This window comes from Canis lupus, chromosome X (assembly GCF_003254725.2).
Source record: "Canis lupus dingo isolate Sandy chromosome X, ASM325472v2, whole genome shotgun sequence".
NCBI lineage: Eukaryota > Metazoa > Chordata > Mammalia > Carnivora > Canidae > Canis > Canis lupus.
Genome location: NC_064281.1, coordinates 40,560,573 through 40,588,500, shown reverse-complemented (window position 1 = coordinate 40,588,500; position 27,928 = coordinate 40,560,573). Strand labels below are relative to the sequence as shown.

The 27,928-nt window shown below is 38.0% G+C and overlaps 1 protein-coding gene across 3 annotated transcripts in view; it reads right to left on the bottom strand.

Annotated features, from left to right (window-relative positions):
- The window catches only part of JADE3 (jade family PHD finger 3), a 137,174-nt gene that overhangs the window by 91,709 nt on the left and 17,537 nt on the right, over positions 1-27,928 (bottom strand). The window contains exon 1 of one of the 3 annotated variants that reach the window (XM_025468881.3): positions 24,237-24,329. The exons of the other annotated variants lie outside the window; for them this stretch is intronic. The gene's annotated coding sequence lies outside the window, so the exon portion shown is untranslated. Of the gene's footprint in view, positions 1-24,236; positions 24,330-27,928 lie in introns of those variants that run through there. 3 annotated transcript variants of the gene reach the window in all.

The window sequence follows — 27,928 nt, the reverse complement described above, 5'->3', positions numbered from 1 at the left end:
CACTCAGTAAATGTATGAAAGAGGAATGAATGAGGGTTCTATGGTCCATATGGTCTGGGTGAGGACAATTCTGTCCTTCCCTAACAAATATATACCTTCTGGGTCTAAGGCACATGACCCAGGCGATATCAACAGTTCATCTGAGGGTTTCAACATCAGTATTGGGAAAGAAGCACTGCATCTGCTGCAGACTGAGAGTGAAACTAACTCAGAGGAGAGTAAAGCTGAGAGAAGGAGATTCTGGGCTGTGATGAGGATATAGCCATTCCTAAGAGCAGCAGTCCATGGGCTATTCATTTGCCAGTAAACTTTCTGTTTATTATTGAGTTGGGATTCTGACACATATAACTAAGAATCCAAATACAAAAATAGTACCTGGAATTAGACATGTAGTTGGTCCCAAAGAACAACAGAAAGACCATCAGCAAGCCTAACTTGTAATGACCTGAGCTACTTGCCTAGAGAATCCTCATAGTTCCTTAAACTATGAACAGGTTTGGTTCTGGTGGTGCAGGGGAAAAAAGATACTCTGGCTGGTGAGTAGGGCACAGGCATCCTGACTACTCATAATCCTAAAAACCACCTTGTTCCTCTCCACAGGGCTAAAAAAAACTATTTGCAGCTATGACAGCAGAATCACTTCCTCTCATCTATGAAAACTCAGAAATCAGACCTCCCAACAGACTGGAGAGAGACAAAAATCTCCCTTATTTTCAAAGGTGTGGAATAAAATTGTTACAAATACAAAGTGTGAATCTCACTCCAAACTAAATTCTAGACCAAATTAAGAAAGCACTGGCTGGATAAGCATTTGAAAAAGAAAGAAGAAATAGTAGCAGCTAGCACGGGTTCTTCAAAATCATGACACACTCAACTTACCCTAGACTCCTTTCTGTTCCAACCACTTGATTCATTTATTGAGATAAATCTTTGTAAGCACAGTATACATGGAGGTAGCTGGCAAAGGCCATTAGGATCTTCCAGTTGATAAGATGAAAAACTGAGGCTGCAGACAGGTAAACCTGAAAGGTGTCTTGTGGGAGGACACAGAGCTACACCCTTGGCCCTGTGCTGATCAAAACTCTGATCAGTAATGTAGATGAACCTACTACTTACCAACCTAGGAGGAGTAACATTCATCAGAGGAAAAAGGAGAATTAAAAAGCTAATATAATTAGAAGGATGAAATTTAACTAGAATGTACGTAGAGCTGCTGCAATTTAAAAACTCTATTTCCTGAGTGCAGGATGATAGCAGTTCAGTTTTTGATGCCAGCAAATACCACACAGGGTGATGCAGCTACTCAAATTGGGCTGAATTCAGAAACATACCATCTACCTCAGCTGGATAACAAGTGAGCAACCAAGTTCCAGTCTGGGTATTACAGAGAAACAATGACTAACAAAAGTAAATCCAGAGATGGGAACCAAGATTACAAAAAGGTTTGGGACTCATGTCACACAAACGACAGCTGAAAGGGTGAGAATGTAAATTGGTATGGTCATTTTTGGATAACAAAGATAGAATCCTATAAAACTCAAAACATCTATACCTTGTGACCCAGAAATCTTATTTCTTTTTTTTTAATTTATTTATTTATGATAGTCACACACAGAGAGAAAGAGAGAGGCAGAGACACAGGCAGAGGGAGGAGCAGGCTCCATGCACCGGGAGCCCAATGTGGGATTCGATCCCAGGTCTCCAGGATCGTGCCCTGGGCCAAAGACAGGTGCTAAACCGCTGCGCCACCCAGGGATCCCCAGAAATATTATTTCTAGATGCATATCCTGGAGAAACTCTCACAAGCTTACATAATTACCAATACAGAATTTTTTATAAAAGCAAATTCAGGAATTACTTAGGCTTTTGTCAATAGGAGAGTGGCTAGACAGACTAAGGTCAATTCACACTCTGTGATACTTTACAGCCGCTAAAAACAATATATAGGTCTACTTATCAATCAGGATGGGCTACATTTGCCAAAGTATAAAAGGAACCTAAAATCTGAGCTTAACACAATTAAAGTCTATTTATTCCTTATGCTACATATTTAAAATGAGTTGGCAGAAAAGCTAAATGTTATTCTCAGACCCAAGCTGGACAGAGGCCCCATCTCTATTTGCCAGGGACATGAAATGTAGTAAATTTCATATTGGCTCTTAAAATTTCCATTTGGAAGTGTACCCATTACATTGTTGACATTTCATTGACTAAAGTAAGTCGCATGGCCACACCTAACTTCCAAAGGGGCAAGAACTACAATCCTACCATATGCTGAAAGCACACAGCCAAAAATATTAGGTTATAGATAATGACTAATACAATATGCAGTATGGAAAGATTAATGCAAGATATATGAAAAGGTCTAAGACATTTTGCTGTGTGTACAAAACACACAGACACATTCATAATTAAAACAGAGATCCAAAACAAATCTAAACATTGTTTATACATACCTATATATGCACAAAACTGAGGAAGGAGGAGCATGACACTGGAAGAAGTGATCAAAGGGAAATAATTTCTGTAATGGTTTAATTTCTTTAAGAAAAAAATATGAAAAATCTTAATTATTGATAATTCTGGCTGGTGGAGAGTTGAGTGTTCATTATATTACTGTATGAATTTTTCCATTGTGTTAAAATCCTTGAAATAAGCTGTTGAAAGCACCAGGAATTTTTTTTTAATTTTTATTTATTTATGATAGTCACACAGAGAGAGAGAGAGAGAGAGAGAGAGAGAGAGGCAGAGACACAGGCAGAGGGAGAAGCAGGCTCCATGCACCGGGAGCCCGACGTGGGATTCGATCCCCGGTCTCCAGGATCGCGCCCTGGGCCAAAGGCAGGCGCCAAACCACTGTGCCACCCAGGGATCCCATCACCAGGAATTTTTTAGCCTGAGAAGATCACAGGTGTGAGAAAGGGGGATGGTGAGTAGGAAAATAGATGACTTTAACTGTTTTGGACAAAGGAGAACTGCTCTGTGTGGTAATAAAGGGGAGATCTGGGCACAATGGCGAAAGTTCCTTAGGAGCTAGATCTTGGCTTGGGAATAAAGAATGACCTATCATAGAAAGATGAGTGAGTAGCTTCAAGAATATATGGAGGAAAAATATGTATTCTTTGTGGGGAAAACTTGATCAAGAGTCAGACAACTGCCTGTCTGACAGAATATTGTGAAGAAGACTGCTACACTGGGAAGGTATCTGGATTTGGTGATCTCCAAGGTCCTTCCAATTCTCAGATTCCATCAACCTTGGACCAGAACTTCTCAGTTTAGAGCTCAAAGACTCTGGGAAGTGTAGCACAATTATCCCAAGACAAGCTTTAAAAAAATAATGCAACAATCTGAATTCAGTAAAGCCTTTAATGGTACTACCCAGGAATATTTCACAATCAGTAAGGAATAATCCATTTAATTGGGCCTGAAAATTAATATAGGCAGGGGTTTACAAAAATTATTCTGGCCTTGAATAAAGCTAGCTTTAATTCTCATGCCTGGTCAACCTTATGCACATAATTAAATCAGTATTATTTGTAGAACTGTAGCCTATTTAATCACTGCCTCTGTGGCTTATCAGTTGTTCTCCCAGTACCAAAGTCAAACTGCTCCCACAGCTAAAGAGATCGCCACAGAAACATCCCACTGAAATGAACATTACTTGGTAAAATCAAAGAGTAAGAATAACAAGTGTGTTTTCTTTTTAACTAGTTGCTTTGGCTATTGCCAAAAGAAAAAATAAGTCTTAGCAGTGGAAAACAAGTATCCTTGACCTGTCCTTGTGTGAGGTGGGTCAGTATGGCATAAAAACAGTGGAGTCAGAACTCAGGCAGCTCCCTGTAGCTGCCCTGCTCCCAGGCCAAGAAGAAATTTCAGTGGTAGTAAATGAGACATGCTTACCTGAGGATTTTCTTTCAAAAAGGTACTATATCTTTTGTACCAACAAGTTTTTATCTGTACATAGTAAATATATGCCCAGAAGGTTATGAGTTGAGCAGACTTTACATGCCTGGAACCTGATTGATTTGAATAGACACCTGAGAAGCCCATTGTGGTTTTTAAGGAATGTGTTTCCACCATAAAAATATTAAAAGCATGCTGCAACTTAAAAACATGTGCTTTTTGTCCATGTATTTTTGCCTATTTAGGATTTCCTACCTGCAGGGATTCTGTACCACATAACTAACAAGGGGAAATACTTGCATAAAGGTAATTATTTAGTAGTTCTTTCCTATTAAATTTCAAGATTAACAACAAACCAAACCAAACCAAATGAAAACCAGCTCAAAAGGCTCTGATATATTCCCAAGTTAATGAGGTTAGTGTGATTTGAATATTACCTTCTTTCTAGACTCATAGTCTAGGCTGTGCTGGAGCTTCTTGTGGCCTGGCCCCACAATCCCCCAGAAATGCCATATGAAAGAAAAATCCCTAATATGCTGGAAAAGCAGCTGGCTAGATAGACCACCACAATGCCTTGCAGAGACTCAGGTCTGGCCCTAATCTATGAGCAAAAACTGATTACTCACCCCCCACATCCCCTGCCTAGCCTCTCCATCCGTCAAGTGCAAGCACTTACATCCTAGGATGTCAGAGGGAAGTGTATTTATCCTTGGAAGACAGTGGTGATAAAATGCTAGACTGTAATGTTAGGAAGCAGTGTGGGGGGAAACCAGAGACAAACAGGGGAGGAAGGAGAAAGAGCTTGATGAATGAAGTCCTGGGGGCAAAGGTTACTGGAAAACAGCAGGACAGAAGTAAGAGAATGTGACAGAGAGGCAGGGCCAAGGCAAACAACGAGGTCAATGATATGCTGCATGAGGACAAAGAACTGTGCTTCCGGGTGAGATTACCACATATGCCTTCAAAAGAGTGGCTTTGTTTTTCAGTAGGTCCTTATGTATTCTGCCCAATAATGCAGCTCCTCTGCTTACCCTTCGAAACTTGTCCACTTAACTACACCAAAAGCTGCATCTCTAGAACAATTATTTCAGAGATATATATAAATACTTTGGGGAAAAAGAAGGGAACTAATCCCAAACATCACTTAAAATATCAGTTAAGACTTCTGGTTCCAGATAAGATGGAATAAACATATCCAATTTTCTGTCCACTGAATGTGACTATAAAATTTGTACAGAATGTGGCAGCTATTAGAGAACTCTTTAAAGTATATATCAGCAGGTAGACCAGGGAAGAATACCGGAATGCCAAGTACAACTTAAACTGGTGATGACTTTACCACTTTTTTACCTCCAGTATTCTCTCATCTGAACCCAACACAACAAAACCTGAAAGTGAGTGAACACTGTGGTTAAAGCACATGTTCTGGCTCAGGTACTTTTTTTTGGAAACAGGAACTACTATAACTCAGAGAAACTTGGGGGAAATCCCCTGGGTTTTTCCTCTCTTTTTCCTCCCTTCTCCATGCCCAGAAAATCCCATGGTGGAGGCTACAGCAATGAAATTAACTGGCAAAGGAAGACTGTAGGACTTAAAACTCTCAAGAGAAAGGAAACTTACATTCCATTTGGTGGAATTACAGCTCCAAAAGGGCAAAACCAAATCCCATTGTTTTTTTCTTACTTTCTCTGCCTGCCTGTCCCTTGTGTTCCAGAGGCAGTGCATCATGAAAGTGGGTGGTTTCTGACTGGAGAACCGAAAAGGAAAGCTCTAAGGAAACAAGAAAGTACCATGAAAATAACAGGGAGAAGAGCTCAGGAAAGCAAACCCATAAAGTTGCTTATGAACAATTCAGATCACCCCCCACCCACACATATGTGGGCTTGATCCTAATTATCATGTCAAAGACTTTGAGAACTGAGCTAACAGAAGAACACTCAGGTCCCAAATTGACCAGTGGGTGTCACACATGGGACAGATCTGAATAGCACTGCAAAGGACCTGAATACTAGCCCTGGAGCTACAGTCCACAGAAAGTGAACTGGAACTTGCACTCTGAACCTAACCAGGTCAACTGACTGTTAAATAGATCAACATTCTCCATTGGACTGAAATAATATCTGGAGCCTAATAACTTAATATTCAAAATGTCCAGAATAAAACCCCAAGTTACTTGCTATACAAAGAACCACAAAAAATGCCAATTCACGTGGGAAAATACAATCAACAGATGCCAACAATGAGATGACACAAATATTGAAATTATCCAACAAGTATGTTAAAGCAGCTATTATAAAAAAATGCTTAAATAAGCAATTGCCAAACTTGAACACTCTTGAAAGAAAGCTAAAATACAAAATATTGGCAAGGTAAAGAGAAGATACAAAGGATAATCAAACTGAAAGTTTAGAACTGAAAAATAAAATAACCAAAAGTAAAAAAAAATTCACCTGGAGAACACAATAGCAGAATGGAGGAGGCAGTGAACTTGTAATAGGTAAACAAACCAGCCAATCTAAATAACAGAAAGAAAACGATGGTGGGGAAGGGGAACAAAGTCTCAAGGACTTGCAGGATAACAATAAAGGATCTAACATTTGTGTAACTGGAATCCAATACAGAGGAGAAAAAGAGTGTGATGCTAAAAAATATTTGAAGAAAAAATAGCTGAGAATTGTCAAGAAACTGAGAAAGGTTGGAGTGGTGGCAAATAGGCACAAAGAATTTTACTGGAGTGATGGAAATACTCCAAAACTGAATTACGGAGATGGTTACAGAACTTGGTAAATTTACTAAAAAGCATTTAATTATATATTTAAACGTGAATTTTGGGGTATGTAAATTATACCTTAATAAAGTTGTCATTTTAAGAATATTATACAAATGAAATCACGTGGTATATAAACTTTTGAGATTGGCTTTTTAAAATTCAGCATAATGCTCCTGAGATCCATGTAAATTGTTCCATGTAACAGTAGTTCATTCTTTTTATTCCATTTTATGCGTGTACCACAGTGTGTTTAACCATTCACCCACTGAAAGACATTTGAGTTGTTTCCAGTTTTGGATTATTACAAATAAAGCTGCTATGAATGTTCCTGTATAGGTTTTTGTGTGAAAAGATACTCTTTAAGAGAGTGAAAAGATAAAAAAAAAAAGAGAGAGAGTAAAAAGATTCTCTCAGACTAGAATAGACTCATATCCTAATATAAACAACTCCAATGATTTAATCAGAAGACAGACAACCCAACAGAAAAAATGGCAGAAGTCTTGAACAGGCTCTTGACAAGAGGATATTCAAATAGAAATAAACATAAAAAGATGTTTAACTGTATTAGTTATTAGGGAAATACAAATTAAAACCACAATAAGACTTCTAAAAAAAAAACCAAAACGGGGGATCCCTGGGTGGTTCAGTGGTTTAGCGTCTGCCTTCGGCTCAGGGCGTGATCCTGGAGTCCCATGATCGAGTCCTTCATCAGGCTCCCTGCATGCAGCCTGCTTCTCCCTCTGGCAGTGTCTCTGCCTCTCTCTTTCTGTGTCTCTCATGAATAAATAAATAAAATCTTTTTAAAAAAAACAAAATGTCCATCAACAGAAGAATAGATAAACAAATTCTGGTACACTCATACAATGAAATATTCAGCAATAAAACAGGATGGACTACTGATATATAGGATATCAGGGATGGATCTCAAAAACATTATATTGAACAAAAGAAGCCAAAAATAATACAGACACCAGAATACATACTATATAATTTTATTTCCATGAAGTTCAATAACAGGCAAAACTAACCTATGGTGACAGAAATCTGAATAATGGTTGCCTTTGGTTGGAAAATACTATCTGAAAAGAAACACGATGGTATATTCTGGTGTGACAGAAATCATCTAGATCTTTACTGGGGTGTGGGTTACATGGGTATATATACAATTGTCAAAACTCAAACTGTACTCTTAAAAATCTTTTCATTTTACTGTATGTAAATTATACTCAATAAAAAAGAAATAGGAAAGCCACAATAAAACATCACTAGTGTTCATTAGGATGGCTAAAATTCAAAATCTCAACAATCTAAGCACTGGCAAAGATGTGACCAAATGGTACCTTCTGAATATTGCTGGTGAGACTATAAATTAGTCTAAATGCTTTGGAAAGCTGTTGACAATATCTACTGAGGCTCAACATGTGCATACCTTATGACTCAGCTCTTAGTTATACCGAACAGAAATGTACAGATTTGTTTCTCAAAAGATACGCAAGAATGTTCAGATGAGTACTATATGTAGTGGCCCCAAATTGGAAACAACCCTGATATGTTCATCACAGTATAACAGAATTCTTTAGACTGTGAGATGTGTGTGTGTGTGTATGTATTCTTCACCTACGCAAAGTGTCAAAATAGGATTAATCTATAGTAACAGAATTAAAGATAATGATAATTTGCTAACCTCTGGGGTATAAGAAAGAGGTAGTCCTTGCTAGGAAGTAGGAAATGGACTTCTGCAGTGCTGGCAATGCAATGCTCTTTTTCTTGACCTGGACACTGGTTAAATAGGTATGTTCCCTTATCAATAGAGTTGTACACTTATGCCTTGTTCACTTTTTCTTCAGGTACATTACACTTCCACTTATATGTTAGATTCCGTCCCTAGGCTATATGCATGCAAACTAAGTTTTTCTCCTTTGTTCACTACCACCACCACTACACCCCTTTTCCTTCTTTAGCATGTGCACTTCCCTTACTCTCTGCATTCTTGTCTGCTGAACTATCAATAATACTTGGTACTTAACTCGAATCTTCATTGCCAGTGATGGGATCACATAAAGTCAAAATCACAGTGAAAAAAGAGACCCCACAAAATAACTACAGGAAGAACACAGGCATCCTTTCTTTACACAGGCAGGACTTTATGAGTCAGCATCAAAGAACTGGACCTTGTCTATCCACAGAGGGAAAACCATCCTTTAAATAGAAGGATTAGTTCATTTGCCCACATAATTCCAGGACAAAGCTATAATCCCAGAGTGACATTCTTTATGTGCTCCTTCCAGTAGAGGAAATCTTTCCAAAGGCACTTTGAGATACTCTGGCAATTATCAAAGCTGAAGAATATTATAAAGGGGGCAAAAAGGCTGTCCAGGAATTGATTCTTAACAGTGTAAAATCCGGACTCGGGGCAGCCCCGGTGGCCCAGTGGTTTAGCACCACCTTCAGCCCGGGGTGTGATCCTGGAGACCCTGGATCGAGTCCCACGTCAGGCTCCCTGCATGGAGCTTGCTTCTCCCTCTACCTGTGTCTCTGCCCCTCTCTCTCTGTGTCTGTCGTGAATAAATAAATAAAATCTTTAAAAAACTGATTGAATTGTACACTTAAATGAGTGTACTTCACTGTATACAAATTGTGCCTCAATAAAGTTGCTTTTAAAAAAAATCTGGGGGGATCCCTGGGTGGCTCAGTGGTTTAGTGCCTGCCTTTGGCCCAGGGCACAGTCCTGGAGTCCTGGGATTGAGTCCCACGTCAGGCTCCCAGCATTGAGCCTGCTTCTCCCTCCTCTTGTGTCTCTGCCTCTCTCTCTCCCTCTATGTCTATCATAAATAAATAAATAAATCTTAAAAAAATGCTACCATAAAGCTTTAAAAAAAAATAAATAAATAAAAAATAAAAAGAATAAAAAAAATCTGGACTCAGGCATGTTAATCTTAAAAATTTCCCACAAGCTAACTTAATTTTTACATTACCTTTAATTTCACAGAATGTTATTCATTAATTTATACACACTCCAAATTTATGTACAGGATACTGTAGGCTAACATCACATTTGTTATTGCAGATATAGGGACAGATAACTGTAAGGCCTATAATTTTGACATAACTGAGGGCTCTAGTAGATGGATAAGGAGAGGAAAACAAATAACTACAGCCAAGGATGACAAGTTTTATAAGAGAAGAAGGGAAGGCTCCAAGTTTCCTAGGGGCATGGAAGGACAGTGACTAAATCTGTCCAGAGAAGGTATGAAGGCTCCATGTCAGAAGTAACATTATCAGGATGTGTACCAACCAAACAACATGGTACCTCTTGAGATCTTAGAGATGAATGAAATTCACATGTTTGCATTTCCTATTTCCTGTATCTGGAAGTGACTGGACACCCACGGGGGGCAAATTCTGATACTGCCTATACAGGGGACCAAAAAACTCAAACATCCAAAACCCCAAACTAATATGGGGGTTGCATGGATGTAAAAAAAGAAGTGACTTTGACTTTATTTTGGGGAAGCAGGGTTGGAATATGATCACAAGTTATCAAAAACAAACAATTTTGACATTTTACTTAAGATGGACTGTGAGAATAAAAGGTGAATCAGTCTGAAGGATGGAAAAAAGGAGAGTGCAATAATCTGAAGTTCCTATCCAAGCATGGCCCAGAGGGAGATGGAACTCAGGTCCAAATACCCAACCTTCTTGGCTGGGGGACAGGAATACCACAGTTTTCAGAAAAGGACCAAAAGGAACGCTCATGCTGATGACATCAAACATGAGAATCACATCACTAAAGTCCAAGTCCACACTTGAGAAGATGACTTGGCCTCCCACACAACTTATCCAAAGAGACAGAGATAGTATCAGCAGTATAGTAATAAATGTTTAACATCAGCCTGAGGGATGCTGTGATTTGTAGTTTACTGATTTCTGTGATGTAGATATTCCCACCATGGTCAATTTCAAACTGTTAAGATGATGTCATTGGGCACCTGGGTGGCTCAGTGGTTGAGCATCAGCCTTCATTCAGCTCAGGTCATGATCCCAGGGTCCTGGGATCAAGTCCTGCATTGGGCTCCCCACATGGAGCCTGCTTTTCCCTTTCTGCCTGTGTCTCTGCCTCTCTCTGTGTCTCTAATGAATAAATAAATAAAATCTTTAAAAAATAAAAAATTTTTTAAAAAGATGATGTTATTTGCCATGGAATTTGAGAGTGATACATACAACCAGCTCTTGCAATCTGGTGTAAGGTGGCTACATCACCTGAAAATGCAGTCAGTTGAATTTTTACTATCAGTAAATTGCTATCTTGACTTATACAGATCAGATCTCAAGAGCTAGGTGACCTGAAGTCCATCCTTAAGTAAGAGGTCCATCCTCGGTAAGAACAAGATTGGGTTTTGGAGCACACCAAATATAAGGCCAATCCTGGACTATGGTAAATTCTCCAAGGTGAAAGGTAAAACACACATGATAGCATGGAAAGGCACATATACGTATTAAAATAAAAGGAATGAACATACCCCCCCAAAAAAACACCCGTGCAAGTAATTCTGTGTATTAGACTACCGAGTGGTATGAAAGACTGATGAGCAGTGAGTTTGGGGAGCCAAGCTAGGAATAGACTATAAAGAGAGGTATGGGGGGGAGCACCTGGGTGGCTCAGTCAGTTAAGCATCTGCATTTGTTCAGCTCAGGTCATTATCCCAGGACCTTGAGATGGAGCCCAGCATCAGGCTCCCTGCTCAGTGGGAAATCTATTTCTCCCTCTCTTCCCTGCTCATGCTCTCTTGCTCTCTCTCTCTCTTAAGAAAGAAAGAAAGAGAAAGAAGAAAGAAAGAAAGAAAGAAAGAAAGAAAGAAAGAAAGAAAGAAAGAAAGAAAGAAAGAAAGAAAAAAGGAAGGAAGAAAAAAGCAAGCATTTAAAAAGAGAGAGATGGCATGGAGAACTATACTTATGGGCACCCTTTGCCCTCATTAGTTATACCTATTCACATATTATCCATTTATACAAAAGTGCCTCAGTGAGAGATCAGGGAGCTGATATTTGAACCCATGGACTGATTGCCACAGCATATTACCCCACTACATCATGCTACTTCCATGGGAGGGCTAGGTGATGATGTAAGAACACTCCCTCCCCAATGCTGTCCACCGCCCCTTAAGTCCTCTACATTATCTGAACCCCCAAAAGGGAGACTATGGAATTTTTCTTTCAGGTCCAGCTAGAAAATTCTACTACATCCCTTTGGGATCCATTTCAATAGTTTAGAAACACTTCCATCATTTCTTAATAAACCCATCAGACAAATATAGTCCTTATTTTTAGTACTCATAATTATAACTAGCTACTATCAAAAAATTTTTTAAATGTCCTAAGTAATGAAGGGGCACCCTCTTAATCTTTTCTTTTGCAGAGCTAGTGATCATAATCTTTTATCTGCTATTCTGAAGTCTTGTTTTCCAGCTCTTTATCATTCTTCATGTTTTCCCAAGCCAGACACTCTTTTAAAAGGCATGGCCACTGGTGAATACCATGAAGTTACCCAGTAGCTCTTGTATTCCATACATCCATGTATCTATCCAATTATTAGAAAAACTGTAGACAGTGGAAAAGGAGTTCTCAAAAAAGGAGTAAGAATGATTAAGATGGTTAAAATAACTTTTAAAAAACTTTAAAAATGTAATCCTTACTAATAAATACAAACATGGTTTGAGAAAGAATGAAACAAATATAAAACTTACTGACAGGCAAAAGACACCATTAAGGTGAATACAGGAATTAGAAATGTAACAAAAATCAAGTGTAAATTTAATAGTTTTTTGAAGCCTATGACTGATTCTGTCCCCTTCACTACTGCCTACCCTAGTAAGCTTTCCATTATATAATGTACTCAAAGAGTCACTCATGAAGAAGTCAGACATGATTCCAAAAAATGTATCCTATGGACATTTTATTGATCTCTGAAGGACCAGCAAATGTAAATGGTTTAAATAAACCAATCAAAAGGCAGAGATTGGCATAGTGGGTTAAAGAAAATTATTCATTTATATGCTATCTACCACAACTCACTTCAAATATAAGGAATTAAGTAGGTTGGAAGTAAAAAAAATGGAGAAAAAATAAGATGCAAACATTACTCAAAAGAAAGCAGGGGTGGCTATATTAGTATCAATAAAAAGAAAATTACCACAGGTGAAGAACACTGAATAATGATAGAAAGGCTGGTATACCAAGATATAGCAATCTTAAATGTATATGCATCAAAAAAAAAAACACCCCCAAAATATCAGCTGCAAAATATGTGAAGCAAAAACTGATTGAACTGAAAGAAAAACCAAAAAATCTAGTTATAGTTGGAGACTTCAACGTTCTTTTCTCAACAATTGATAGAACCAATAGACAAATCAGCAAGGATAAGGAACTCAAGAAACACAATCAACCAACAGGATTTAACTGACATTGGCAGAATACTGCATCCAACAACAGCAGACTATTCTTTTCAAGCACCCACAGAAAATATACAAAGATAAACTACAGCTTGGGCCACAAAATGAACTTGAACAAATTTAATAGGAGTGATATCATATGGAGTACATTCTCTGACCACAATGGAATCAAGGCAGAAATCAATAGCAAAAAGATAACAGGAAAACCTCCACACATCTGGAAACTAAGTTATATAATTCTAAATAAGCCATGGGTCAAGAGAGGAGGTCTCAAGGGAAATTTTTAAAATACATTCTGAACTGAATGAAAATGAAAATGAAAATACCATAACATACTCAAATTTGTGAGGCAGAGCTAAAGCAGTACTGAGAGGGAAATTTATAACACTAAGTGCTTATGCGGACTCCTGGGTGGTTCAGCGGTTAAATGTCTGCCTTTGGCTCAGGAAGTGATCCTGGGGTTCCCGGGGATCAAGTCCCACATCAGGCTCCCTGCATGGAGCCAGCTTTTCCCTCTGCCTATGTCTTTGCCTCTCTCTCGGTGTCTCTCATGAATAAATAAATAAAATCTTTTAAAAGAAAGAAAAAAAATAACACTAAATGCTTGTGTTAAAAAAGAAGAAAATCTCAAATCAATAATCTAAGCTCCTACCACCTCAAGAAACTAGAAAAAGGAGTATAATAATCCTTGATATAGGATACAAAAGTAGATGAAGGTTTGAGAAGAAAAGAGATGCCTGGGTGGCTCAGTGGTTGGGCGTCTGCCTTTGGCTCAGGGTGTGATCCCAGACTCCTGGGATTGAGTCCCACATGGGGCTCCTTGCATGGAGCCTGCTTCTCCTCCCTCTGCCTGTGTCTCTGCCTGTCTTTATGTGTCTCTCATGAATAAATAAATAAAATCTTAAAAAAAAGGTTTGAGAAGAATGAACTTCTATGAGGTAGTAACATTGGATAGGTAGGTCAACCTGAAGTGGCCTGAAGTGGGCAGAGTATCTGGGCAGGAAAACAACCAAACTAATGGCCTTGTTTAGGTAAAGGTAGAAATTAAGCTCTGGGCTTCCTACAGCAGCTGACCAGCATAAAAAAACCTCAAGGAGACAGAGGAATAGGGATGTACACACCACAGGGCACATATTATCAACACATACATATAATCCCATAGAGGGCCCCACTTGAGCAGGTGATTAGCACACCAGTGGGATTCTTATCTGTCAGGACATGCCTAGGAGCAGCCTATTTTACCAAGAATCTAGGTTCTTGAGGGAACAAGGCATCTCCAAGTAAAGAATGTTGTCCTAAGGGAAGACAACAGTTCACCAACATGACCTAGTGGTCCCCCCAAGGTCTGAGGGAGTCATGATTCAGAAAGTGGGTGTGAAGCATGTTACTCAGGTTTATCTAAAAGCTCAGCTTTCAAGGACTTGATTCAGAATTCCAGTCAGAGAGGGCCCTTCCACAGAAACCTAAACAAGCTGACTTGTAGTCCCTACAGCCCCAGGAGCTCCAGCTACAGCAGGAGGATGAAAGAGTCCAGAGCCTCAGCACAGACATCAATCAGTGCCCTTAACTCATCCAGTGGGTTCTGGATGAGTGGGTCACTCTTATGTGCAGAGTCAGGCATGTCAGTGGTATTAGCAAAAATGGGAGCTGTGCAAACACAGAACAACCTCGATGGGCTAAAAGCACTAGCAGCCCAGCAAGGACTCTGCCCCAGAGGTCACCAAAAGTGCTAGAAGGAAAGAGAAGAGGAGGTAGATGACATTTCAAGCTCTAGAACACCTAGTCAGGAAAACACAGCAGATAACCTCCAGGATAAACTGGTTCTATCTGAAAACTGTCCTATAAGCTGAAAAACTTTAACAGAACTAGCAAAAGTCTACAGAGTGACTGTTATTTAGACTTTTTCCTGTCACCTAAAATGTAAATTTCCAAATCAAGAGAATATATTTTTACCCTAAAAATTAATGTGTATTGTACATTTAATATTGGTTGTTTCTAGGAACACTCTATGATAGGCAACTCACTTAAGAAGCTTAAATTTCAATGGGTAACAGAAGTTAACTTGGGCCTAAAAACATCCTTAAGTGTATGCATAGTACAGATATGGCTCACTTGGTCCTTGAGATGGAGGGAAGCAGTTAGGAGACACAGGCCATGGACATCTCAGTAGACTTCTGATGCCAGCTGGCAAGGCTGGTCTGTAGGCAAGAGGAAAGGCCAACTACAGGGGTAGGGGTGAGGGGCAATGTCAGGGTTCCTGGTTAGAGTTGGGATTTCCTCTTCATTTAAAAGTGATCAGCCATTTCCTCTCACTAGTCTCAGAGAAACAGCCTCACAAAAGAAGTCTACAGAAAGTCAACTAGGTAATTAGACTTGTAAAAAGCCCAACTCAGAAGCAGGAAAACAAAATTTAAATAACGGCCTTTATCTCTTCTAGCCAAGAAAACCTCCCTAAGGCCCTCACAATTGCCTGTCAAGTGACTCCAAATAAAAATCTTCTTTAAATAACTAGATAGAAACAGTTCTGGCTTTTCTTCCAATCAATTTCTCCTGCTTTAAAGGGCTAATCTGATTGATTGATAGACCTTTATTTTTTTCCCTCAGCTTTACTGAGGTACAACTCACAAATTTGTATAAAATGTGATGATTTTATATACATATACATTGTAAAAGGATTTCCACCAAATTAACACATCCATTATTTCACATACTTTTTTTTCCTTTTGTGGTGAAAAACATTTAAGTTCTACTCTTAGCATCTTTAAGTATGTAATGCAGTATTGTTAACTATAGTCATCATGCTGTTTATTAGATCCCCAGAGCTTATTCATCTTATAACTGAAAGTTTATACCCTTTTACCAACCTCTGCCCATTTCTCCCACTCCTCAGTCCCTGGAAACCACTATTCTACTCTGTTTCTATGAGTTCAACTTAAAAAAAATTACATACATAAGTGATACACCATGCAGTATTTGTCTTTTTCTCTCTAGTTTATTTCACATAGCACAATACCCTCCAGGTTGATCTATGTTGTCACAAATGGCAGGATTTCCTGAAGAGCTAACTTTAAAAGTACAATGTGAAATATTGTTCTAGAACTGAGAATATTTAATATATGTTAATAAACCAGTACTGTAATCAGCTAATAACTCTTCTACTTATACTTAAGACACTTATTCAAAGAGCAAAGTTTGAAGTCTAGCTAACCTTTTCACACAGCTCAGATCACTGACATTCTAACTCAACTCACTAGGCATTATTCTAAAAAAGTTAGCAAACTTTTTCTGTAAAGGGCCAGAGAGTAAATATTTTTTGCTTGGTAGGCCACTCGGTCTGTGTCTTAACTATTCAACCCTGTCACTGCAGCAAAAAGAAACATAAATAATATGTGAACAAACAGACAGGGCTGTGTTCCAATTAAACTTCACTTATGGATGCTAAAATCTGAACTTCATACAATTTTCACATATCATGAAATATTCTTCTTTCAATTTTTTCCAACCATTTAAAAACAGAAAAATTCATTTTTAGCTTGTGGGCTGTATGAAAATAGGTAGCAGGCCAGATCTGGCTGGCAGGCTACATAGTGTACCAATTCCTGCTCAAACCAAGACTTGATGCCTCCCAGAAAGAATTTAAAATTTCAGGCTTTCTCTGATTTAAAAAAGTACACATTTCAAACCAACATTTCACCATAAACTTCTGTTATTAAAATTTCAGCTTGAGGAGCAGGGGCAAACTCTGTAAATGTGTAGCAACATATTATAGTGGAAAGAGAACTAGAAAACTTACAGACCTGTAATTTACTAGGTATATAAAACTACAAAACTTATTCTTTCTGGAGCTCAATTCCCCCTCATTCTAGTCCCTTTGCAACAACCTTCCACATTCCATAGTTACAACTATAATTTACTAAGCTAATGTTAATTTCTGTCTGGGATATATAGCAAATATTTCTATTTCTATTGTGTGCAGGTCCCTATGAAGCAAAGACACTTTTAAAAGAAGTCTTTTATCATTGTTATTCCAGTCTATTCCAGAATCTAGAGCCAACTTATGATGCCCTGAATAGCCTGAGCAGTGAAAAACCTCAAACAGGATAAACCTGAAGAAATACTGTCCAGACATAATCCAAATCAAACTGCTAAACAAAAATACAAAGGAAAAAATATTGAAAGCAGTCAGACAGAGGCACCTGGGCGGCTCAGTGGTTGAGCATCTGCCTTTGCCTCAGGTTTTGATCCTGGGGTCCTGGGATCAAGTCCCACATTGGGTTCCCTACAGGCCTGCTTCTCCCTCTGCCTATGTCTCTGGCTCTCTGTGTCTCTCATGAATGAATAAATAAAATCTTAAAAAAAGAAAGCAATCAGACAAAAACCTTATATTACAGGAATACTAGTTACCTTTTATAGGGGTACAATAATTTGACATTACAGTGGATTTTTTTTTAATCAGAAACCATGAAGGTCAAGGAAATGGCATGACATGTTTGAAGTGTGGGGAACAAAGAACATGTAATTCTATATCCAGCAAAAATATCCTTCAGAAATGAGAATTTATAGCCAGCAAACTAAAAGAATTGCTATAGGAAGTCTTCAGACAGTTGGAAAATTATAGCAGACAGAAATTTAGAACATTGGGGACAAAGGAACAGCAATATAAATGGAAAGTATTTGGGTAAATATAACTGACTATTCTCTTGAGTTTTTAAAAACATCTTTGACTACTGACAGCAAAAATGATAATGTGTGAAGGGATTTTCAATAGGTGTAGATGTAATATAAGACAACTATAACAAAAAGGGTGGAGGGTAAAGGGTAAAGTTTCTGCATTCCTCTTGAAGTGATAAAGTATTGATACTAAGCAAACTGTGCAAAGCTAAATGTGTATAATTCCTAGTGTAACCACAAAAATATCCAGAGATAAACTAAAAAATCAGAGTAGATAAATTAAAATAGAGCACTAAAAGTGTTCAAATAACCCAAAAGAAGGCAAGGGAGTGGGAAAAAGGAAATAACAACAGAGGTTAACACAAGAAGTAATTAAATGGTAGGCTAAAATCAAGCATAAATAGTTACATTAAGTGTAATGGTCTAAACATACAATTAAAAGATAAAGAATGTCAGAACAGATTTTAAAAATATGACTAAACTACACACTGTCTATAAGAAATTCACTTCAAATATAAATGATACAGGTAGGTGAAAAGCAAAAGGATGAAAAAAGATACATAATGCAAACAATGATCAAAAGAAAGAATTCAGAGGAAGGAAAATGACAAGGATAAAGTGGGATATAGAGGGACATAACATAATGCTGAAAGGTTATTAACTCACTCAAAAGAATTAACAATCCTAAATCTGTACATACCTAACAACAGTGCTTCAAAATATGTGAAGCAAAACTGTCAGACCTAAAATTAGTAAAAAAATTCACAATTATAGTTGGAGGCTTCAATACTCCTCTCTAATTAATACACAGAACCACTAGACAGAAAAATCAGCAAGAATATATGAGAACTTAACATCATTATCAACCAAGTGGCATTAGCTGCATAATAAGGAACACTCTACCTGACAATAGCAGCATATATATTTTTTCAACAAGACAGACCATATCCTAGGTCATAAAACAAACCTCAAACATAAACGCATTGAAATTATAAAAGAATATGCTCCATGACCATAAAGAAATTAAACTAGAAATCAACAATACAAAGAGGAAAAGCTCCAAACACTTGGATATTAGACAGCTACATCTAAATAATCCATGAATCAAAGAGAAACTTCCAAGAGAAATTAGAAAATGTTCTGAATTAAAGAAAAATGAAAATACAAATAATCCAATCTATGGGCTACCGCTGAAGCAGAATTTAGAGGGAAATTAACAGCATTAAACGCACTTTTAGGGGGGAAAAAAGGTCTCAATAAACAATCTAAACTTCCACCTTAGAAACTGCAAAAAGAAGAGCAAAATAAATCCAAAGTAAGCAGAACAAGGAAATAATCTACATAAAGCAGAAATCAATGAAGCTGAAAAACAACAGAGAAACAAAAACAGACAAAAATCAATGATAATAAAAGTTGGTTCTTTGAAAAAATCAATAAAATTGATAAACTTCTAGCAAGACTGAGAGAGAAAAGAAGAGAGAACACTCAAAATAGCCATATCAAGAATGAAAGAGGGGATTATTACCATACACCCTGCAAATACTGAAAGGATAATAAACCAATCTGATGAATAACTCTATGCACACAGACAACTCAAATGAAATGGGACAGATTTCTCAAAAACCATGAGCTACCAAAATTCATTGAAGATGAAATAGATAACCCAAATAATGCCATATATATTAAGGAAATTAAATGCACAGCTAAAAATCTTTTTAAAGAGAAAATCCCAGGCCCAGATGTTTCACCAGCAAATTTCAACAAACATTTAAAGAAAAAACAACACCAATTCTGCAAGATCTCTTCCAGGAAACAGGAGAGGATGGAATCCCTCCCAACTCTTATTTTATGAAGCCCTGCTATCAAATCCAGACAAATGCAGTACAAAAAAGAAAACTATAGACCAATATCCCTCATGAATATAGAAGCAAACATCCCCAACAAGATATCAGCAAATCTAATTGTAATATATAAAACCTACAAACAAGTGGGCTTTACCCCAGGAATGCAAGGCAGGTTCAATGTCTGAAAACCAATCAATGTAATCAACCACATCAAATTTAAAAAAGAAAATCCACATGATCATATCAGTTGATGATTACATAAGCATTTGTCAAACTTCATTATCCACTCATGATAGAAATTCTCAGCAAACTAGGAATACAGGGCAACTTCATCAACCAGATAAAAGAACTTCAAAAAAGGAATGCCTGGGTGGCTCAGGGGTTAAGCATCTGCCTTTGGCTCAGGTCATGATCCCAGGGTCCTGGGATCGAGTCCCACATCAGGCTCCTCACAGGGAGCCTGCTTCTCCTTCTGCCTATGTCTCTGCCTCTCTCTCTGTATCTCTGATGAACAAATAAAATCTTAAAAAATGAACTTCAAGATGAAAGACCTGAAGGTGAAACAGGAAAAAGGTATCCTTTTTCACCACTTCTTTTTTAAAAAAAATGTTTTGAGTATAACTGACAGTGTTATCTCACCACTATTAAACATCATACTGGAAGTCCTGGTCTGTGCAATAAGGGATGAGTGGATGGATGGATGGATGGATGGACAGATGGATAAACAGATAAATAAATGGCATACAGGGGTGCCTGGCTGGTTCAGTGGGTAGAGCATGAGACTCTTGATTTGGGGGTTGTAAGTCTGAGCCCCCCCCACAGTGGGTGTAGAGATTACTTAAAACCAAATGGCACTATCTCTACTGCTAAACATGATTGTTTGCTTAAAATATATCAGGGAAAAAAATAAAATAAAATATATCAGGGAATATATTCTATTTTTTTTAAAGTCCTATAACAACCAGTTAGCTTAGCAAGGGAGCAGGATATAAGGTCAATACAAAAATAAATCATATTTCTATGTGGTGGCAATAAACAATTAGAAACTGATTATTTAAAAAATATATTACTTACAGTAGCTCCAAAGAAATAGAATATTTAGGCGTAAATCTAACAAAACATGTACAGGACCTATATGCTGAAAACTAAAAACACTGACAAAAGAAAGAAGTGAAAATCTAAATAGATGGCGAAATATACTATATTCATGTGGTAGAATGTTCAGCATATTAAAGATGTCAATTATCTCCACATTCATCAAATTCATCATTAGATTTAATCTGATTCCAGTAAAAATCGAAGCAGTTTTTGTAAGTATAGACAACTTGATTCTAAAATTTATGAAAAAAAAATAAGATTTATGAACAAAAGGTATAGAATAGCTAAAACAAATTTTAAAAAGGTTAGAGAGGGACACCTGGGTGCCTCAGTGGTTGAGCGTCTGCCGTCAGCTCAGGGCGTGATCCCAGTTCCAGGACTGAGTTCACATCGGGCTCCTTGTGTGGAGCCTGCTTTTCTCTCTGCCTGTGTCTCTGCCTCTCTCTCTGTGTCTCTCATGAATACATAAATAAAATCTTTAAAAATAATAAAAAGGTTAGAGAATTCACACTAACTGATTTTAAGGCTTACAGTAAAGCTACAGTAATGAAGACAGTGGTATTGGTGAAGTGATAAAAACTGACCAATGGAACAAGAGAGTTCAGATATCAACTCACATAAATATAGGCAACTGATGTTTGACAAAGGTACAAACAACTTAAAGGAGGAAGGATAGTCTTTTGGGCAAATGGTGCTGAAACAATAAGATATCCACATGTAAAAAAGAGACCTCCACCTAAACTTCACATCACATACAAATATTAACTGGAAATGGGCATAAACCTAAATGTAGAATATAGAACTATAAAACTTTTAGAAGAAAACACAGGAGAAAAATCTTCATGACCTAGAGTTAATAAAATGGTCCTTTTAAAAAAATGATAAACTGGATTTCATCAAAATTAAAATCTTGCTTGGTGACTGACACTGTTAAGAAAATGAAAAGCCAAGCCACAGATGTAGAGAAAATATTGATAAATTATGTAACCAATAAGGGATTTTTATCCAGAATATTAAAAAAATACCTCTCAAAACTTAACAGTTAAAAGGGCACCTGGCTGGCTCAGTCAGAAGAGCATGTGACTCGATCTCAGGTGGAGTTCAAGGCCTACACTGGGTATAGAAATACTTAAAACAAATAAATACATATGGGATGCCTCGCTGGCCCAGTTGGTAGTGTATGTGACTCTTGATCTCAGAGTTGAGTTCGAACCCCGTGTTGAGAGTAGAAATTATGTAAAAAAAAAAATCTTTATTTTTAAAGATTTTCTTTTCTTTCTTTGAGAGAGAGCGAGACAGAGAATGTGCACAAGCAGGGGGAGCAGCAGAGAGAGAGGGAGAAGCAGGCTCCCCACCGAGCAGGGAGCTCTATGTAGGGCTCGATCCCAGGACCCTGGGATCATGACCTCTGCTGAAGGCATTCGCTTAACTGACTGAGCCACCCAGGTGCCCCCAAAATAAAATCTTTAAAATAATAATAAACTTAAAAAAAATCTTAATAGCAAGAAAACTACCAAATTTTAAAATGACCAAATTTTTGAACAAATACTCCTCTGAACAAATACTTGAGCAAACTACTTCTGATAGGTTCAATAATGGATCATGAATTTGAAATCAGTCTGTTTTTTTTTTTTTTAAATTTTACGGGTGGGAGCAATGCTCCTTCTAGCTCTCTACATCCCAATGCAGAAGCTGGCCCAATTGATTATTTTTTCAAAAACATTTTATGATGAAATATTAAAGAACTTTGTTTTAATAATCACCAGGAAAAAAAGGAGTTGAAAAATTTCCCCCTACTTATGTCCCATATTCTTACCCCACTCCACCCCCTCCTCCCTGGTGTTTTAGAATTCTGGTTCAAAATTTCTCTGCAGAGGATTCCCTATGCTGCATGGGAAGTTGGCCCTTTGGTCTCTGTATAAATGGGCACCATACCTGGATTATTCTGAATTTGAGTTTTTATTGCAAGGTATTTGTTTATACCTCTTTCAATAAAGTCATCAAGCCAATTCAGAATATTTATAAATACCAGGTGTTAATGAACCATGTTTTAACCTACCCTTCCTGTTTCACAGGATGTTTCAAATTTGTATGTATTTAATATTCAGTGGCCTTGTAGCTTTTATTAATGTGAAAAAGACCCACTCTTTTCCTTGACTCTGTGGGTGCTAACAGGGTAGACTGCAACCCTCCATCTGGGCTTGCTCTGTTCTCCACTTTCATCCTGGATAACTGCAAATCAATGACTGACACTGAGTACCAGTGAAGCCTGCTTGAGGCAGAGGGTGAGCAGGGGTGGTCAGGACTGAGCAGTGCCTAGTGCCTGAAACACACTGGGCATTTGCTGAATTGTTGATTTGATTATGCTGTTCAGTAGTGTGAAAAAGAAAGTGTTAAAATAAAACCTGTTAGGGAAAAAGAGGCTCTATCACAGCAAGCTACAGTATATTTTGCCAAAGCTATTAGATTTTTGAGGCAGCTGGTAGTTTATCAATTTTTATTGCTCCAATATAGTTATTTTATGGCCATTACTAGCAAAAGTGGATTATAAGGAATAGTGTTTGACAGGAAAGAAGGGCCCAGTGTGAGTCTGTTTGCTCTGGATCTCCTAAAACAAAGGTTCTTAATGTCATCCTCTTGGCTTATAAATAGAACAATAACATGATAGGAAGGAACATCAGTTTCTCATTTTGTGAGAATAGTTCCAGAAAGTCTTTCTGCAGTGTTCTGCAGAGGTATCTAGTTTTTTTTTTTTTTTTTCTTTTGTGTGTGTGTGTGTGTGTGTGTGTGTGTGTGTGTGTGTGAAGAGCTCTTCAGGTACCAGCATGATCACAAAGGTATTTCAAGGTGCTGGTACAGCATTAAAATCAGCAATCAGTAGTGGATTTCAGGGACTTTGTACGGGATAGGGCATGATCCTTAGGCAATGTTGTAGGATGTTTCAGGTATCAAAGTATAATTTTCAAAATTAAAAAAATGACTCCTACAAATACAGAGTGAACACATGTGAAAGACTACTTTATTAGTGAGGGACTCAGGCTGATTCAAAGAATATTGGAGAGATCTGGTAAATATAGGTACTAAAATTAAAAATGCTACAATAAGATAGATAAGGTACAGAGAAAAGTGGTTAATGTCCTATAGGACAGTTAATCTATACTCTCTGGGATTATTTTTTCTACAAACAGAATTTTTACATCTCTGCCCAACAAAAATCTTTGAGTTAACATGTTACTTCCAAAGACGCAATCCCCCAGAGAACTAAATAATCCTTGGGTGGGCCTGTTAGTCAATGTTCCAGTATGACAATGAAAGAACATTTGGCCACCTTTCTGTATTATTTTTAATTTTAAAATAATTTATATTAACAGAGGGTTAATAGTTTATTTTATACCCGAGTCTTTGTAAGGACAATTAAGGTTCTAGGGGACCAGCTTCAGAATAGTGTGGTGGTACTTATATATTTTACCTTATACAAGCGTTCCAAAATAGTCATTTATTTACCTTTCAAACCAATCACAGGATCTTAGAGGTCATCTGAGATCTAGCCATCTCCTAGGGTATATATGCTTTCTTTAGCAGTCTTGATAGATGATCCTGAAGCATTTGTGTGCAGGGAGGAAAGAAACTAACATGAGTACTTATCATGTGCAAATTTATTTTCAAAGGGCCAAATTCCTTTTCTCACAATAACATATAACCTGTATATTTAGCCACATTTATAAAAAAAATGGACTTATTCAGCATAATTGCCTTGAATTATACCTTAATTCTAAAAATTTATACACAGTATAACCTATCCTTAATGTACAATTCAAGTTCTGAAAAACGAATACAGTTGTAATTACCACCACAAACAAGATACAGAACAGTTCCTTACAATGAGATAACACATCACACCAGTCAGAATGGCTAGTATCAAAAAGGCAAGAAATAACAAGTGTTGGCAAAGATGTGGGTGAAAAGGAACCCTTGTGCACTACTGGTAGGAATATAAATTGGTGCAGCCACTGTGGAAAACATTATGGAGGTTCCTCAAAAAATTAAAAATAGAAATACTGTAAATGATCCAGTAATTCCACACTTGGGTATTTAACCAAAGAAAACAAAAGCACTACTTTGAAAACATAAATGCACCCCTACGTCTACAGCAGAATTATTTATGGCCAAGAAATGGAAGCAACTCAAGTGTTCATCCACAGATATATGGACAAAGGTGTGGTGTGTATACACAGACACACAGAGACACACACACACGCTGGAATATTTCACAGCCAAAAAAAGGATGAAATTCTGCCACATGCAACAACACGGATGGACCTAGAAGGTATAATGCTATGTGAAATAAATCAGAGAAAGACAAATATCATATGATCTCACTCATATGTGAAATTTAAGAAACAAAACAAATGAGCAAACAGAAAAAAAAAAAAAACAGAGACAAAAAACCCCAGACTCTTAAATACAGAGAATAAACCAGTGGTTGCCAAAGGGGAGGTGGGCGCACGTATTAGTGAAACAGATAAAAGGGATTATGAGGTAAAAGCTTCCAGTTATAAAATAAATAAGTCATGTAAATGATAAGTACAGCTTAGAGAATGTAGTCAATAATACTATAATAACATTGTATGGTGACAGATGGTGACTACATTTATCGTGGTTAGCACTGAATACATAGAATTGTTGAATTACTATGTTGTATACCTAAAATTAATATAGCATTTATGTCAATTATACTTCAGTAATTTTTTCAAAAACTTGGCAACCTTACAAAAAAGAGTAATTCCAGCATAATTGCTTTTCAAATGTCAATTAATCGACAAGTATTCATTGACTGCTTACATGTTCAGTGGTCACTGGCTAGTCTTTGAGGATAGCAGGAAAGTATGAAGAGATATACTCCCTTTTCAAAGAACTTCTATGGTCTAATTAGTGAGGCACAGTTTTACACACATGAACCAAGTACAAATAAGCAATCTACTAGGTAATAATCTATATTTTAGGTATTTTAAAAAAGATTTTATTTATTTATTCATGAAAGACAGAGAGAGAGAGAGAGGCAGAGACACAGGCAGAGGGAGAAGCAGGCTCCATGCAAGGAGCCCGACATGGGACTCGATCCCGGGACTCCAGGATCACACCCTGGGCCGAAGGCAGGCGCTAAACCGCTGAGCCACCCAGGGATCCCCAGGTAATAATCTGCATGAGATGTGGGTTCTGGTATTGATACTGCCAACATATGACCTGAAAAAGCCATTTCTATGGCTATTTCTTATCTGGGCATTCCTTTCCTCACTCATAACTCAAAGGAGTTGTCTGAGACAATCTCTAAGGTCCCCCCTAGTTATAAGCACATGTGAATCAGGTAATGGGAGTTCAAAGTCACAGTGGAGGGCTGGGAAGTTAAAAACAGCTTTATGGCATTCAGGTAGTCCATGGGTTGACCCTACAGTTAGTGAACAAGGTTAAGTAATAAGGGATGCGACATGGAGTTGAGGGGTACAACCTGTAATGGGGCTGCAAAGAGAGAAAATGGATGGATGTTGGTCCAATAGAGCACAGAAAAACTGAAAGGTGCTATTCTTGAAGACGGTGTTAATCCAAGCTTTGAACTGTTTGAAAACTAGGAAAAGACATGAAGATTTGAAAGCTTATTTGTCTATTAAATAGAGAGGAGTGACACCATGATGAAAGTGATCCACAATAATCACTTAAAGAAAACCTGCCATAGGCATGTCCTCTAGGCCCTAGGAATACAATACTACAAACCATGCCCTTTCAGTTATGTATTACTGCATAGCAAATCATCCCAAAACTTTTTTTTAAGATTTTATTTATTTATGAGAGAGAGAGAGAGAGAGGCAGAGACAAAGGCAGAGGGAGAAGCAGGCTCCATGCAGGGAGCCCGATGCGGGACTCGATCCCGGGACTCCAGAATAACGCCCTGAGCCAAAGGCAGGCACTGAACCGCGGAGCCACCCAGGGATCCCAATCATCCCAAAACTTAGTGGCTTATAATAACAATCATTTTATGTGCTTACAATTCTGTGGGTCAGCAATTTGGGATAGAATCAGCTAGGTTATTCTTTAATTAGTCTTTCCTGAGTCCCTCATATGGTTAGTCATCTGGCAATGTGACTGGGGCTCAATGTTCTAATATGGCCTCACTCACATGTTTGATGGTTGGCTGCTGACTGACCTCTTCCCACAGCATCTCTTCCTCCTCTTCCTCTAGCATACTAGCTGGTCTTCTTCACAAGGTTCCTTCAGGATTCCTAAGGAGCAAGGGGAAAGCTACAAAACTTCTTGAGACCTAGGCGCCGAAGTCACACAGTTACTCACACTGCATTTTATTGGCCAAAGCAAGTTACAAGGGCAGCCCAGATTCAGGGAGTAGAGAAACAGACTCTTATCTTGATGGGAGGTGCTGCAAAGTCACATACATACAGAAATGAAAGGACTTTGTGGCCATTAACCAATCTATACTACCATCCCATTTGGGAAAATGAGTGCTGAACACAGTCCTGTGTGCCATCAAAGATTAAAGGAACCATTGAGGTAAAAAAGATAAGCTTTTGAGTGGGTCCTGCGGAATGTACAGGATGAAACAAACCCAGAGGAATGTGGAGAACTTCAGGCAAAGGCAGTACACACAGAAGTGGCAGGATGACTCATAGTATGTTTAGATTCTAGTGAATGCACACTTGGGCAGAACGAGTAAAGGATTTGAAAAGTAAGAGGTAAGGATGGTGGGAAAGGTTAGGACTGGATGTGGGGAACTTTAACTGCTAGGCTCTCAGGAAGTTAGACACTGTCCACCATGCAGTGAGCAGTGAGGGGTCAGTGGTGGCCTCATGGTGAGAGTGGGAATGGGGGTATAAGGAAGAAGAGACCTTTACAGCCTGCATCTTTAAGGATAGTAGTCTGGAAGGAAGTTGAATTTGGGCCTGGAGTACAGAGGCATAGAGATCATGGCAAGAAAACAGCCTAGAAATTATTTCCCTAAAGAGAAGTGTCTACATGAATTCTCTTCAAGGGGTTAAAGGGCATAACTGGAGCTTTTACAGCCAGGTTTATTTACAAGTATAAAAAATGCTTTCTTTAAAAAAAAAGATTGTATGTATGTATGTATGTATGTATGTATGTATGTATTTATTTGACAGACCAAGCAAGAGAGCACAAGCAGGAAGAGCAGT